Source organism: Neovison vison, chromosome 7 (assembly GCF_020171115.1).
Source record: "Neovison vison isolate M4711 chromosome 7, ASM_NN_V1, whole genome shotgun sequence".
Lineage (NCBI taxonomy): Eukaryota > Metazoa > Chordata > Mammalia > Carnivora > Mustelidae > Neogale > Neogale vison.
The window spans coordinates 122,745,116-122,758,545 of NC_058097.1; positions in this window are offsets into that span (position 1 = coordinate 122,745,116).

Below are 13,430 nucleotides of genomic sequence, written 5' to 3' on the forward strand. Positions count from 1 at the left end.
TGGGAATATGAAGTGGATTAGAAGCTCTGAGCCCCCATTGACAGGCTAATTTCCAGCTAGCTTACCCAAGAATGACAATTTCATCCTCAACATATATCTAAGCACACATACACATACTTTCCCAGGGTTTCAGGTTTGTAAAGCCTTATAGGGCTCCATTTGTAGCAGTAGTGATAACTGAATACTTTTGTTCCAAAACCTCCAAGCAAGTAACTGGCATAGAAAGAAATGCTGAATTCCCAAGGGCTAGTCCCAGCTCCATAAAGAAGGCAGAGTGGGAATCATCTCTGCTCAGGAAAATGTTCTTCCAATGACCTGCAGAGTTAAAGAAAAAGATGGAGCCTCTCTTGCCATCCGTCCTGATTGTATCTGCTGCTTTGCCATCTGCTTTGTCCTACTCAGTGTGGAGATTTCTGCTAGAGAATTAAAACTCTGTCAAGTTAGCAGCAGAAAAAAAACAAAAACAAAAAACATAAAAAGCTTAAAAGCATGAGTTGCGTTGGGAAGAACTACAAAGGAACTTTCTTAAAAAGTGACTACATTTCTACTTTTTTAATTTTTTAAAAGATTTTTATTTACTCATTTGAGAGAGAGAGAGAGAGAGCACAAGCAGGGAGGGACAGAGGAAAGTGAGAAAGAATCTGAAGTCGACTCTGCACTGAGCACAGAGCCAGGCCTGGGACTCCCTCCCACAACTCTGATATCATGACCTGAACTGAAACCAAGAGTCAGACGCTCAACCGACTGAACCACCCAGACACCCCAAGACTAAATTTCTTCTGAATAAGACTATTGGAGATGAAGAGGAACAAGAAAGTGAAGGCAGAGAGAAAAGGGAAGAAAATTGAGGTACAAAGGGAAAAGTTAGCATCATCACTGTCATCATCATCATCATCAGACATGCCTCAGTTTGGTTTCACATGAGCTCAAAGAGCTAGACTATTTCAGGTTACAGGGAGGAGTCAGTCTGATTAAACCTTCACTGCTTGGCATATGGCTCATTTCTGGACCTATAAGGATGGCAGACCCTCCCTGGCATGGACACATATGGTGGAGTATTCAAGATGACCATGGACCCCAGCTGTCCAAGAGGGACACTAGGGAAGAATAGGAGCTGCTTATGGGAGTGTACCTGATTAATCATTAATGACACTAATAAACAGAGTATATGTATATCAAGGAGGGGTATATAACATCCCTTCTTCTTTTTGGAAATACAAAATGCTAGTCTTATTGGTTACTCCATGAAAAACCATATCTGGTCACCTACCTCCACATCTCCATAGGCCTTGGAGCTGACAGAAGCTTCAAACCTAGCAGAAGAGGACACCATCCTTACTCCCTATTCATATCCACTGAGTAAATAGGACTCAAAGACAACAGTCCACTCACCTGTCACCACTTAGCTTCCTCAGCAGATCTAGACATCTCTGTAGAATCTAGGTTAGAACACTTGTTGGGACAGCTGCTTGTGAGAAAGAGAGGCAGCTCTAAGTCAAAGCAACTTACCCAAAATAAGCACCAGAAACCATGTTCAGGGTTTATATAACTAAGGAACTGTATCAGTTATCTTGCCTTATAAAAACCATACCAAAATGTAGTGACTGAAAACAACAAGAGTCATGGATTTGCTAAATATCTGCCATTTAGACAGAGCTTGGTGGTGGCCGCACTTGTTTACTTCATATGATATCTGACCAACTAGGGGATGAAGGTTGTATTTCAAGATGGCTCACTTACATGGCTAACAAGTTGATGCTGGCTGTTAGCCGAAGCTGTAGACAGAACTGTAGTTTTCTCCATATGGGCTTCTCCACAGGCTGCTTGGGCTTCCTCACAACATGGAGGCTGGGTTCCAAAAGATGGCATCCTAATAGAACCAAATGGAAGATATATTACCCTTATGTCCTAGCTTTAGAAGAGGCTTAGCATGACTTCTGCAAGAGTCAAAACTCTGCCTCAATTTCAAGGCAGAGGATGTAGGTCTCTACAGCAGCAATGTCTGTGTTCCATTGTAAGGAAAGCTCATGGGATGGGAGGGAATGTTGCAGCCACTTGGGGATGATATGCTCTACCACAAAAATAATCTCCAAACTTGAAACAAAAATAAACTTTAGAGAAAATCCCTAATAAGAATGGGTTTGCAAACATCATCTAGATCTTAGGATTTTCTCATTTCAATTCAAACTGCTGCCACAAGTCCCAGGCACAGGAGGATGTATGCTTGACCCTTATAAAAGTCTAACCCATGTGTGAAGCAAATCCTCTCACCCCGTTCTCTCTTAATACACCAGGGACCAGTCAGCATGTTTTAAAAGAACTTGGAAGGAGAGAAGAAAATAAACAAAGGAAATTGTATTTCCAAAATATAAATATCTAATCTTAAGATCTGATACAGGAGAAGTGGAGAAAAGCTTTACAGGATTTTCAAGACTTCTTATCATAAAAATTTTCTATCTAGGCTCAAAATGTTCACAGAATTTTACAGGCACCCTGCTTGGCTTACTTCTCTCCCAGATCCCTGCTTGTCTCTTGGGCAGCTGGCCTCTGGTCATATATTGTTTTTCCAGACATAAGTAACTACTCTAGCAATCTACTTTTCCCTCTCCAAAAATAAATTCCTGAGGACTCTGTCTTAATAAAACTCAAACTGAATTGTGACTCAAAATTTTCAGAGGATCCACTGTTCCCTATTCTGCTCCCGTTTCCCCTAAGAGCCATATCTTGGTTAGGAGGAGGTGACCAGCACAGAGACACATCTAGTCCTTTCTGGCTTAACACACTTGTTCTGATCACCATAGGATCATCTTATGATATTTCATCCAGATGAATCTCCAAGCATGCAGAAGAGAGGCTGTCAGAACCCTAACCACTACAGAGGTGCAGTATGACATTGCTTAACTGTACCCTCGCCATCATGTGCCTATGATAGATAGATACCCACCAGTGAGTGGGTAGGAGATGACACTCTCCCACACACTGCTTTGGTCATACATGTATGCACACTTACCTTTTCCTGGAATTTGAGCCACACTATATTCATTTCCTGTCTAGCTGACAGGGGAACAAGTTCTTGCCCAAGAAGGAAAGTGGGTCCACAATTTAAGATAAGTTTATCTGAAAACCAGATAGATATCCCCCTCAGCCATACCAACTACTTTCTTCTTGGCTTTCTAGGACAGCTCTGAACAATCTCAAAGAAGGTGTGCTTCATGTTTCTATAACTTAGTTTAATAATGAAGAAAAGAGGGTTTCTGCTTTGGATCAAGTTTGTCCACAGAACCTAGGTACTCTAATGATAGCCTTCCTTATGAAGTGCCCCACAGGAATATGTTACCATCAGTCTTTACCAACCCTCACCTTGCCAAGGGCTACACCATAGAAAATGTGATTTGTAGGACTCCTAGGAAACTCTGGCCCACCTGAGTATGCTCTTGCCTACACAAGACCAAAGGCCTAGCAGTGAGGTACTAGAACAGATGGTCAGCAGTGGTTCCCACTTACACACTCTGGCATTCAGGAGTCTAAAAGACAGCTGGGAATCAGAATTCTTCTGAACCATCCCAGCTCTGGCTCTACCAAGTGGAGAGATCAGTGTCATTCTTTTGTCTGAGTTATAGTTTCTCTTTGTACAGGAAGGACAGCAGACCATAGATAGGAATGAAGGACTGCAGGAGAACGATCTAAAGGCTCTTACGTATTGTTGCTCTGTCTCAGTCTCCAACAGTCTCAAGCTATAGCCCAATTCCATGCCTCTGTTACATTATATAGGAGGAAAATTGGGCCTGACTTAATCCCCAAGCGTCCTAAATGGTCAGGGATTCTAGTACGGTATAGGAGCTTCCACAGAGGTATGGATTCATGGGTTAGAGCAGCTGGCATCGTTGCTATTGGCAAAAGATTGATATTAGCAGATCAGGAGGATATGGGGAATCGGCCAAGAAGCAGGTCATGCTAGAATGGAGATCAAGGGCCTAGGCTCAAGAAACACCGGAAAAAGGAATTCTCCAATTAACGAGTAGCCACTGCACACCAATTCACAGCATTGAGTATTCTAAGTATTGAGAAGGACACAACAGTGACAGACCGGGATTCCTATCACTGGAGACCTTAGTATCTGATTGGAAAGCTAAAGATGACGCCCTGAGCAGCACTTAATAAACTGCCAACATGGAACCTGGAGAGAGAGGGTGGCTCCGGCTGGAACTGCTGTAGAACCTCAAGAAGGTGGAAACAGTAGGAATAAGTGAGAGCTGAGTGGAGGAAGTGAGGTGTGAGCCAAACCTCAGATGAAGGAGAATGAGAGACAGAATGGGTCAAATAAGGCCCTGCAGTCCTGGGAAACTGCCAGTCTGTAACTCCCTGAGAGCAAAGAACTGGTCTATCTAGTTTACTGCTGTCTAGTGTCCCCCCGGTACCTGCCACAAAGTGGGTGTTCAATAGAGATTCTTGGGAAATGAACATACAGAAGTGGTAATGAGTGACATGGCTGGCATGTCTGAGAAAGCTTCCATTTTAGAGCGGGGACTGTTTTAGGGGAAATGAGGAAATAGGTCAGCTAAGAAAGGTGAGAGGAGGAGTAGGCAAAGAGGAGTAACACAAGTGAGTGTGGGGTTAATTAGAGAGGAAAGGAGGGAGGCAGTGAGAAGCAAGTCTGGGCCCAAGCGAAAGATGAGGAGAAAGCATCTCTTTTGGCTCAAATAAAACCAAGGGGTAAGGAGGTGGGGGGTGGGGAGTGACAAGGAGCCCAAGCAATGATGTGGGAAGGCCTGTGCTTCTGCTTTGGGCCCGCACATGGATGGGCTGGGGATGGGGGAGGAGAACAAGCTTTGGAGCCACAGCTGGAGGGCTTTAGGGGGTCGATTTCTGGCACACATTCGACCCCCAGACCTCTCATTCTTGGACCCCTCCACACTTAGTTCTCAACCCCCACACAAAAGGGCCTTGTGTAGAAGTGCTAAGAGATGCCAAATGCATCTTTATTCCCTTGCCTCCCCTCCCCTCCTTCCCCAGAGCCTTGGCTCAAGCATTGCTCTGCCAGGTGCAGGAAACAGGAAGAGAGGGGCTGGGGACCAGACGTGAGCCAGAGGTCAGATGGAAATGTCAGCCCTGCCTTCCCTGTGTCCAGTCCCCCTTAACTCTCTGGTGCTTCCTCTATGGCTCCCCATCAGCGGCACCCCCATCTCACCCCGTCCCTTTTGTCCCTATCCCCATCCTTCCTTCACTGCCCTCCTTATCACAAGTCCTCAATCCTCAATGCTCTCCTCCCTGTTCCTCCCCTTGTTGGGATTCAGAGTGGTGTGGAAAGCCTAGAGACAGAACTGGATTTATTCTTGGAAAAAACATCCATGGCAGAGGGTACCACAGCAACAAGTTTCCATGGTGCTTGGACACAAGGTAAATATGCTATGAAGGAGCAATTACCGGACTCAGAGTCGAAAGACCCGAGCTCCACCCCAGCCTTACCTCACCAGCAGCGTATCCTGAAGCAACTTGTGCAACTTCCCTAAGCCTCATTGGGAATTCCACGAATGTCCAACCATTTAAGCAGCAGCTGGCATTCACAAATAGGTATTGAGTACCTATTGTGAGCCAAGCACTCTAACAGGTGCAGGATGAGCAATGCAGACGTGGTTCTTCCCTTCATAGAACTTACAGTTGAGAGCCAGTAGCACTGTTCAGAAGAACAGAATGAGTAAAAGGATTAACGCGGTGGCCAGCCCATAGTAGGTGTTAAAGAGGCACTGTGCCCAGGAGGTATTTCAGAAGCCCAGTGAAGGTGGTGGTCTGGCCACATAGTCCCCATGATATGAGCTGCTGTATACATGTAGCAGCTGCTACAACACTGATTTAAAATTAGAAGATGGTGCTGAACTTCTAACCTTGCTTGCAGCTCGGTGTCTGTTTCTAAGTAGTTAGAAACTAGGGAACAATGTGAGATAGTGAAGATTTATTTGCATAGGAGACAAGATTGTCCAACCTGGGAAGGCCCAGATATGTGGGAGATTCTGGTGGATATACTTGAGAAGGGTGTATTCCTGGGGGTAGGATGGGAGAAATAAATAAATAGTGATGTATTTATGTAAATATAAATAGATATTTGGGAAAGGAGAAGAATTCATCCAGCATCCTGACTTCTGAAAATTTAGAAGCTAAGCTGCCTCTCCATCCCTTTCTAGGAAACCAACTTGGAAAAGCTTGTGGACTTGGGGGTAGTCACAGCTGCCAGGGAAGCCCAGGGCAGGAGGGTTTTGTGGGAGGAAGCTGGTTCAGGCACTGAAAAGAGAGTCTCACAGGGGATCCGGGACAATGAGCTGATAGAAGGAGGAATGTGGAGAGAAGGAATGAAGGGGGCAGGCTGCCATGACGGCTGCTTTCCTGGCAATTCCCCAAGGTTAATGGAGGGACACCAAGAAGCCACTGCAACATTCCAACAAGAGGGAGGCTAGTCTGAAAAGAACATTTGCTGTGGGGAGAAGGGGCCTTTCTCTGCCCTAGGCTGCTGTTCCTTTGTGAAGGTTCTTTGAGGCATGAGCCCTGCAAAAACACATGGGGTGGGGGTGGGGGGTGCAGAGTGGGTGCTTCACCATTCATCATCCAGGCAACTGGTGTACCCCTGGCAGACAAGAAGGGGTCAGAGGCTAGTTTGACTGCCTTTGGACTCTGAGATGACAGTAGCTGAGAAATTTCTATGCATGGAATTCCAGAATTTAACTGCCGCATGAACTATGGGTATTTAAAGAAGGACAGAGAGAAAGGGAGAAAACTGAGTGTTAACTGGAAACTAGGCAGTACCTTTAGAGGGAGGGAGAATCAGGAGTGTGGAGTAGGAGATGCTGACACTTCCCAAGCTCAGGGCCCTGTGTCCAGATTGAAAGATTTGGTATAAAATGCCAAGGCTTTTGCCATATGGTAGGTTAATACAACTAAAATCCATGTCTACACACACACACACACACACACACACACCCAGAGGCAATACACTGTGCTCACACTGCTCTCAAGACTCACATACACATATGCAAAATCACACACATGAATGCAGGATGCTCTGTGTGTGCACACATTCACAGGTAGCATCTTTTCATATAACCACACCTATGTCTATGTCTACATCTGTACATATTTACAAAGTCCACATTCTTTTAAGCTGATCACATGAGCAAGTGGATGCCATGCCATATCCTCGTGCATCACAAGGCTGACACACATTAATCCATTTTTATATGTTTATGGGATCTCCTGCTTTCCCATACCAAAACTCCCAGCATGGATGTCCCTAGAAAGTTCTTCTCTTCTTCTGCCCAAATCAGGTCCCACGGAGACTTGTCCACATGAAATCCACCTTCTCAAACTCATCCTGAGCCCAGTGTCCAGGTTGCCCTAGGCTTCGCTCTAATTTTTGTCTACAGGGTACCCAGCTCCCCATCCCCAACCTGTTACAGACACTGGGTAGCAACTACCAGCAGGTGGCGCCAGCAGGAGCCTCATGTAACCAAGATTTGTATTAATGAGAACAAATCCACATTTCTGGTGGGAAAAGTGGTCATGCCAGTGTGTAACCCTCCTTACTATGTCCAGGGATGAGCCCAGTAAATGGATCTACTAAGAGCACCAGGCCAAGGAAAGCCACTCCCAAGGAAGGGAAGGAAGAGTACAAAAGATGGAGAGTTCCAGGGAGGATGGGAAGCTGAAGATCAGGGCTAGAAACGAGAAAGGGGAAATCAGAGAGCGTTTCTGTGTGATCTGCCAGAGGTTTGCAAATGGGTTCTTCTGTTTTGTGTGCACGTGTGTTAGTGTTGTCATGCACATTTGAGTGCTGTATTATTTTTTTTTTTTAAAGATTTCATCCATCCATCTGACAGAGAGAGATCACAAGCAGGCAGAGAGGCAGGCAGAGAGAGAGAGAGGAGGAAGCAGGCTCCCTGCCAAGCAGAGAGCCCGATGCGGGACTCGATCCCAGGACTCTGGGATCACGACCTGAGCCGAAGGCAGCGGCCCAACCCACTGAGCCACCCAGGCGCCCTGAGTGCTGTATTATAATGCTGATGGGTTACTTGTGTGTCAGTGAATATGGAAGAAGGAAGTGTGAATTAGCTTGCAAGTGCAGGTGTGTGAGTGCACCTGTGGGTGCTGCTGTGTGTGGTATGGCCCGGGGGGTGCACCTGTGGGTGCTGCTGTGTGTCACATGGCCCGGGGGGTGCACCTGTGGGTGCTGCTGTGTGTCGCATAGCCCGGGGGGCATAAAGATGACGCTGAGCAGACTAGACTCCTCACAACTACAGTGCCACAGGCACCACACACACACAGTTGTTAGCCCCCTCCCACACATTTTTCACACACACACACTCCAGGGACACACACACACACACTCTCTAACACCACCCACACAGACAGGTGCTATGCCGCCATGTACAGACCTGCCCACCCACACACTTTCACACATATATACGGGCCCTGTACAGAACCACAGGAATACATACAGATGTAGCCAACACGCACACAGACACACAGGCACACACTGGCCCTGCACACACATGCACATGTATACATTGCACATTCTGTCCTGTATCTCCAAATTCTCGGTGCCCCACCTCACTCACAGGAAAAGGAAAGAGAGGTTAAGGATAACTCTCCTGGCCTGTACAGCATCCTAATTTCTGAGCCTCTGAGGATTAAAAAGAGATGTGTAAAATCTGAAAACTCCCTTGTCTGAGGATTATGGGAACACACAAAACAACCACTCTACACACCCTCTGCTGGAGTCATGAGCTGCAGTGGTAACTCCCTGGCCCTTGGTTCCTGCTGAGATCCCTCAGCACTGTGGACAGCGCCTCAGCTGGCAGAGTCCCGCATCCCCAGAGCAGTTCACAGAGGTTCACGACACTGGCACTCCCAGTGTCAGGCATCCAGAAGGGCAAGTGAAGTCAGACACATTGAAGTCCTAAGTCCTTTGACTTTGGAGTCTTGTGATCAGGGAATAAAAAAACCTGCCTTTTGGGCTGTTGTGAGGATCAAATGACGTGAAGACCATAACACTCCCAGAACTATGCCTGGCGTGCACCAGAGGAAACTTTAGAAATCACACGTGTTTTGGGTTCCATCCTCATGAACTTCCAGCCCAGAAGGTGAATGGTCTATGCAAAGAATATTGATTGACTTGGTAATGTGGCATTGCTGTACTGTGGGACCATGAGCCGGCTGATCTGAGTTCAGCCCTAAAATTGCCAAAATTTAGCTCTAAAACTTGGGCAGATCGCTTACCCCATCTAAGTCATAGTTTTCTCTTTTATCAACCTGGAATAATAATAGTAATGATAGTAACACTAATTGTGCTTTACACTTTAGGCCCTGTTATAAATACCTTACAAAGATTAAATCACTGGATCCTTGTGATATTAAATTTGGTTATTATCCTCAATTTATAGAAGAAATGAAAGTGCTTGCCTAACATCACACCAGCAGTAGGAGCTGAGACAGGCTTGGAACACAGAGATCCTGCCTCCAGAATCCATGTTCCTAACCATGAACTGCACTGCCTCCTTCACAGTGAGTTGTGGGCATCAAATGACATCATGGGGATAAAAGTAGTTTGAAGATGGCAAAGCATTATACAAATGTGAAGGTATGTTGTTGTGCATCTCAGCCTGGCTCAGGCTGTGAGTAATTGCACAAGGAGTGAGAAGCAAGATGAATACAGGAAACAGGTTGGGGATGGGTGCCATCTGGGAATGGCACATCACACCAAGAAGAGAGAAATGGGTAGAGGATAGACCAGAAGGGACAAACAGCCATAAGCATCTTTGTATTGCTTTTCACTCTTAACCCATTACCAGGTTGGAGGTGAAACTACTTTGTAGTACATTAAGAAGATCATTTGTCAAGTCACCCTGAAGTGTTCCTCTTAATTCTAACCCATGGTCTCAACAGCTCCTTTCCCCTCTGCACCATTTATTACTACTCCTCAGCCACAGCCCCTAGTGTAAAAAATGCCACCTACTCTATGATGTATCATGGTTATGGAAGACTGCTGTTATTGCCCAGAGGATCCTTGGGTAGTACAGTCAAGTCAAGTGGCCCCTGTGGATCAGAACAGGTCCCTCTGCTCTCTCCAAGAGTAGTATATGAGACCAGAAACTGTGTTTGCAACTTACTTCAGGAAAAGAAACCTCTGGACACTCTCCTTGGTTCCCTACCTGACATATGCTGATATGACCTACTGCTTTCTGAAGAAGATCCTCTATTCCTCAGAAAAGAATCATTCCATGTACAATGAGGATTATCTTTTTGAAGTCCCATTTCCCTGATCCTTGGATGACTACCATATAAGATAGAATAGTCACTGGCCAGGGAAGGAGGGTGCTTAAACCCCTTACATTATCTCATCTCTTACTTCCCCCCAATCCTCCTGTTCTTTCTAGAATCTCCCCAGCCTAGTTCTTCCTCCCTTCTTCTCCTGGATGATGAGTTCTTTCCTTGAGACCTTCAAGCGGGCAAAGTGAACCCAGATGTTTAATAGGAATGGCTGTGAGCCTGACACAATTAGCAGTGCAGTGAGGGCACACACGGACTCCTGGCTCCCTATTTGGTTCTTGCTCCTTTTCCATATCCTAACATGTTTCCATACAACTTAATTTGGACCACCCCCCACCACTGCCTGAGAAGGCTACTAGATCTTCTTCTCTAAGTCCTGCTGGAAAAACTGTGAGGAAGTCTCAGTGAACCCCAGAATAGCCTGAGTTTTAAAGAATTGTCATTCTACCCTTCTCTCTTTATTCATGGTTTAAAGATCCCACTCTCTCCAGCAGCTTCCCTTCCTTCTTCCAACTGCCACAGGCAGACAAGATGCCCCAGCATTTATATTTCCTTGTAGTTGCTCTCTGACCTGAGCTGGAACCATCCTCCTCCTTCTACTCCCTAAAGCTATGTTTCTCCAGACATGTCTCCTGGGTTACCTGCAGTAGGATTATTTAGAGCATGTGATTCTAAAAAACTCAGAATCCAGGCCCCATCTCAGCTCTGCCTCAGACCTACTGAATCAGAATGTCTGGAGGTAGAGGCTGAGGACCCACACTCTACGATATTTCTTGTGCCTCAGGCATGCTACAGGTTGAGGAACTACTGCCTTAATGTAGCAAGAACCATCTTCCAATGCCATCTGGGTTACTTATTTTCTCATCAGCCTTCACTCCAGATGATTTAAGGTCATACACATGTATGTCTGTGCCTTATCTGAGAATCACTGGTATAGGAGAACTCCTATTACAGCCCACAGCTGGGTCTAGATTGTAACCCCCCCACACACACACGTAACTCCCTATGGGAGCTTAGGCAAGTCACTTTGCACGTGTGCCTCCATTTCCTTGTCAAAAAATGGGGCCTGATACTTGTGTTTTCACCTCATAATTATGTTGTAAGGCTCAATGAGAAAAGTGAAAGCTTGCTGAAAAGCTAGAAGTCTTGAATAAACGACATTTGTTTTTATAACTATGCAAGAGATACAAGAGAGTGAAAGATACTGTATTTGTCAAGAGATCCTGTTCCCATGCTGCATATCAACGAGGATAGAAAAGCAAGTGTGTCTTCCAGTCCGCACCACTCCACAGGCAATCTTCTCTGAGCTTGTCCTGAGCCTGGTAGAAAGAGGAAGGCTGAGTTGGCATCATGGGTGCAAGGAAGAATGCCCTGGATCCCCTTAAATGAATCTCCTCTCCTCCATGCTCTGCCACTTGGGCCCCAGTCTGCTCCTAGGCCAGCAGCCCTGTCAAGGGCAGTGGGCCCAGCCCTTGGCATCAGCTCCTCTCCCTCTAATTACTTTTCACACACTCTGGCGCCAGGCCTTCCAACCAAATAACAATTGATTCTTCACTCCTCCTGGATCAATGCCATCGACCCAGAACAGGGAGGACGAATCCAAACTCACCCTCTAGGAAACCAATGGCCCAAGGCAAAGCCCAGCAGAGAGATCTGCCTACCCAAACTTTGGCAGCAAAAACACAAGTGCACACACACACACGCATGTGAACAAGAAGGCATATGAATGAGTATGTTCGTGAAATGCACTGGGCCACACATAGATATCCACATGGAAACACATAAATAGTTTGATATATAGACCTCAATATTCTCATATATGTCTACACATGTGTACACAAACACACACATACATTAACACATTGACTAGAAGAGGGCCCTTTTGGAATCACAAAAAGCATGTTTTGGCCAAGTTTTGAACAGAATTCTAGCTCCTTACCAGCCTCCTTTCCACCTGCCCTATGAGCTGCACACTCAGGAGCACGCACTGCCTGTGAGTCATGGTGTGATGAGCCCGACACGCTTATGACACACACCTCCAGCAGAAGCTCTTCTGCCAGTTGTGTAGGACTTTGGCTCCCACTCCTATGGGACATGCCCTGCCTGCTAATCTCTTCGAGGGTGTTGGAGAAATGCCCAGCCACTTCTATACCAGACAGAGCCCATTATAACTCAGCTGGGCTTTCTCTGCACCTCCATCCTCAGAGGAGCTTGGAACACATCTGCACCTGAGGCCCCAGACAATAGGAAATGAGGTGCCAAGCCTTACAGAAGCCAATGCAGAATGACAGCCACCAGCCAGATCTCATCAGGCACAGATATGGGGACACAAAGAGAATGTCAAGTGCAGAATGGGACCACCCATTCAAAACAGCCCAAGCACGTGCCCAAGGCCTCAGATTATACTGCCTCCTGCCCCTGAGGCCTCAGACTACACTGCCTCCTGCCCCTGGGGCCAAGCATGTCTACTCTCCACTGGCTTCATGCCATGTCCACGTCTAGGTCAAATCCCGGAAATACACAACATGAGGAAGAGTAGAAAGGCCCTTAGAGATTTTTAGCCTCTTCATCCTCTCAGTGCCTAAATTTCCTTAATGACTTTCTCAACAAGGGACTATCCATCGTACTGAACTTGTTCACTGGGACACGTTAAGGAACGGAGGACTCTCATCCAGCAGCCAGTTCTCTGGATGAACTATAAAATCCAACACAGAGTCAAAATCTTCCTTCCCATAATATCCACCAATTGGCATGAAGAAGAAGGAAAGCCATCTTAATTGGAGATTGTTGGTGGTCTTACTGAACCTGCTTACAGGAAGGAATACTGTTTTACCCTTCTACTCACAGTTCTTAATATGGGACTGTGTGCAGAGGTTGAAGACCTAGACCCTGGGCATAATCTGACCCTTGGAAGAATGTGCAGGTGACCTTAACCTCCTGCATGCAAGAAGAAGACCTTGAAAATGGCTAAGATAGGGGCACTGGGTGGCGCAGCCAGTTAAGCAACCGACTCTTGGTTTTGGTTTAGGTTGCGATCTCGGGGTTGTTGGATCCAGCCCCACATCAGGCTTCACGCTCGGCAGAGTCTGCTTCAGACTCTCTCCTTCTCCCTCTGC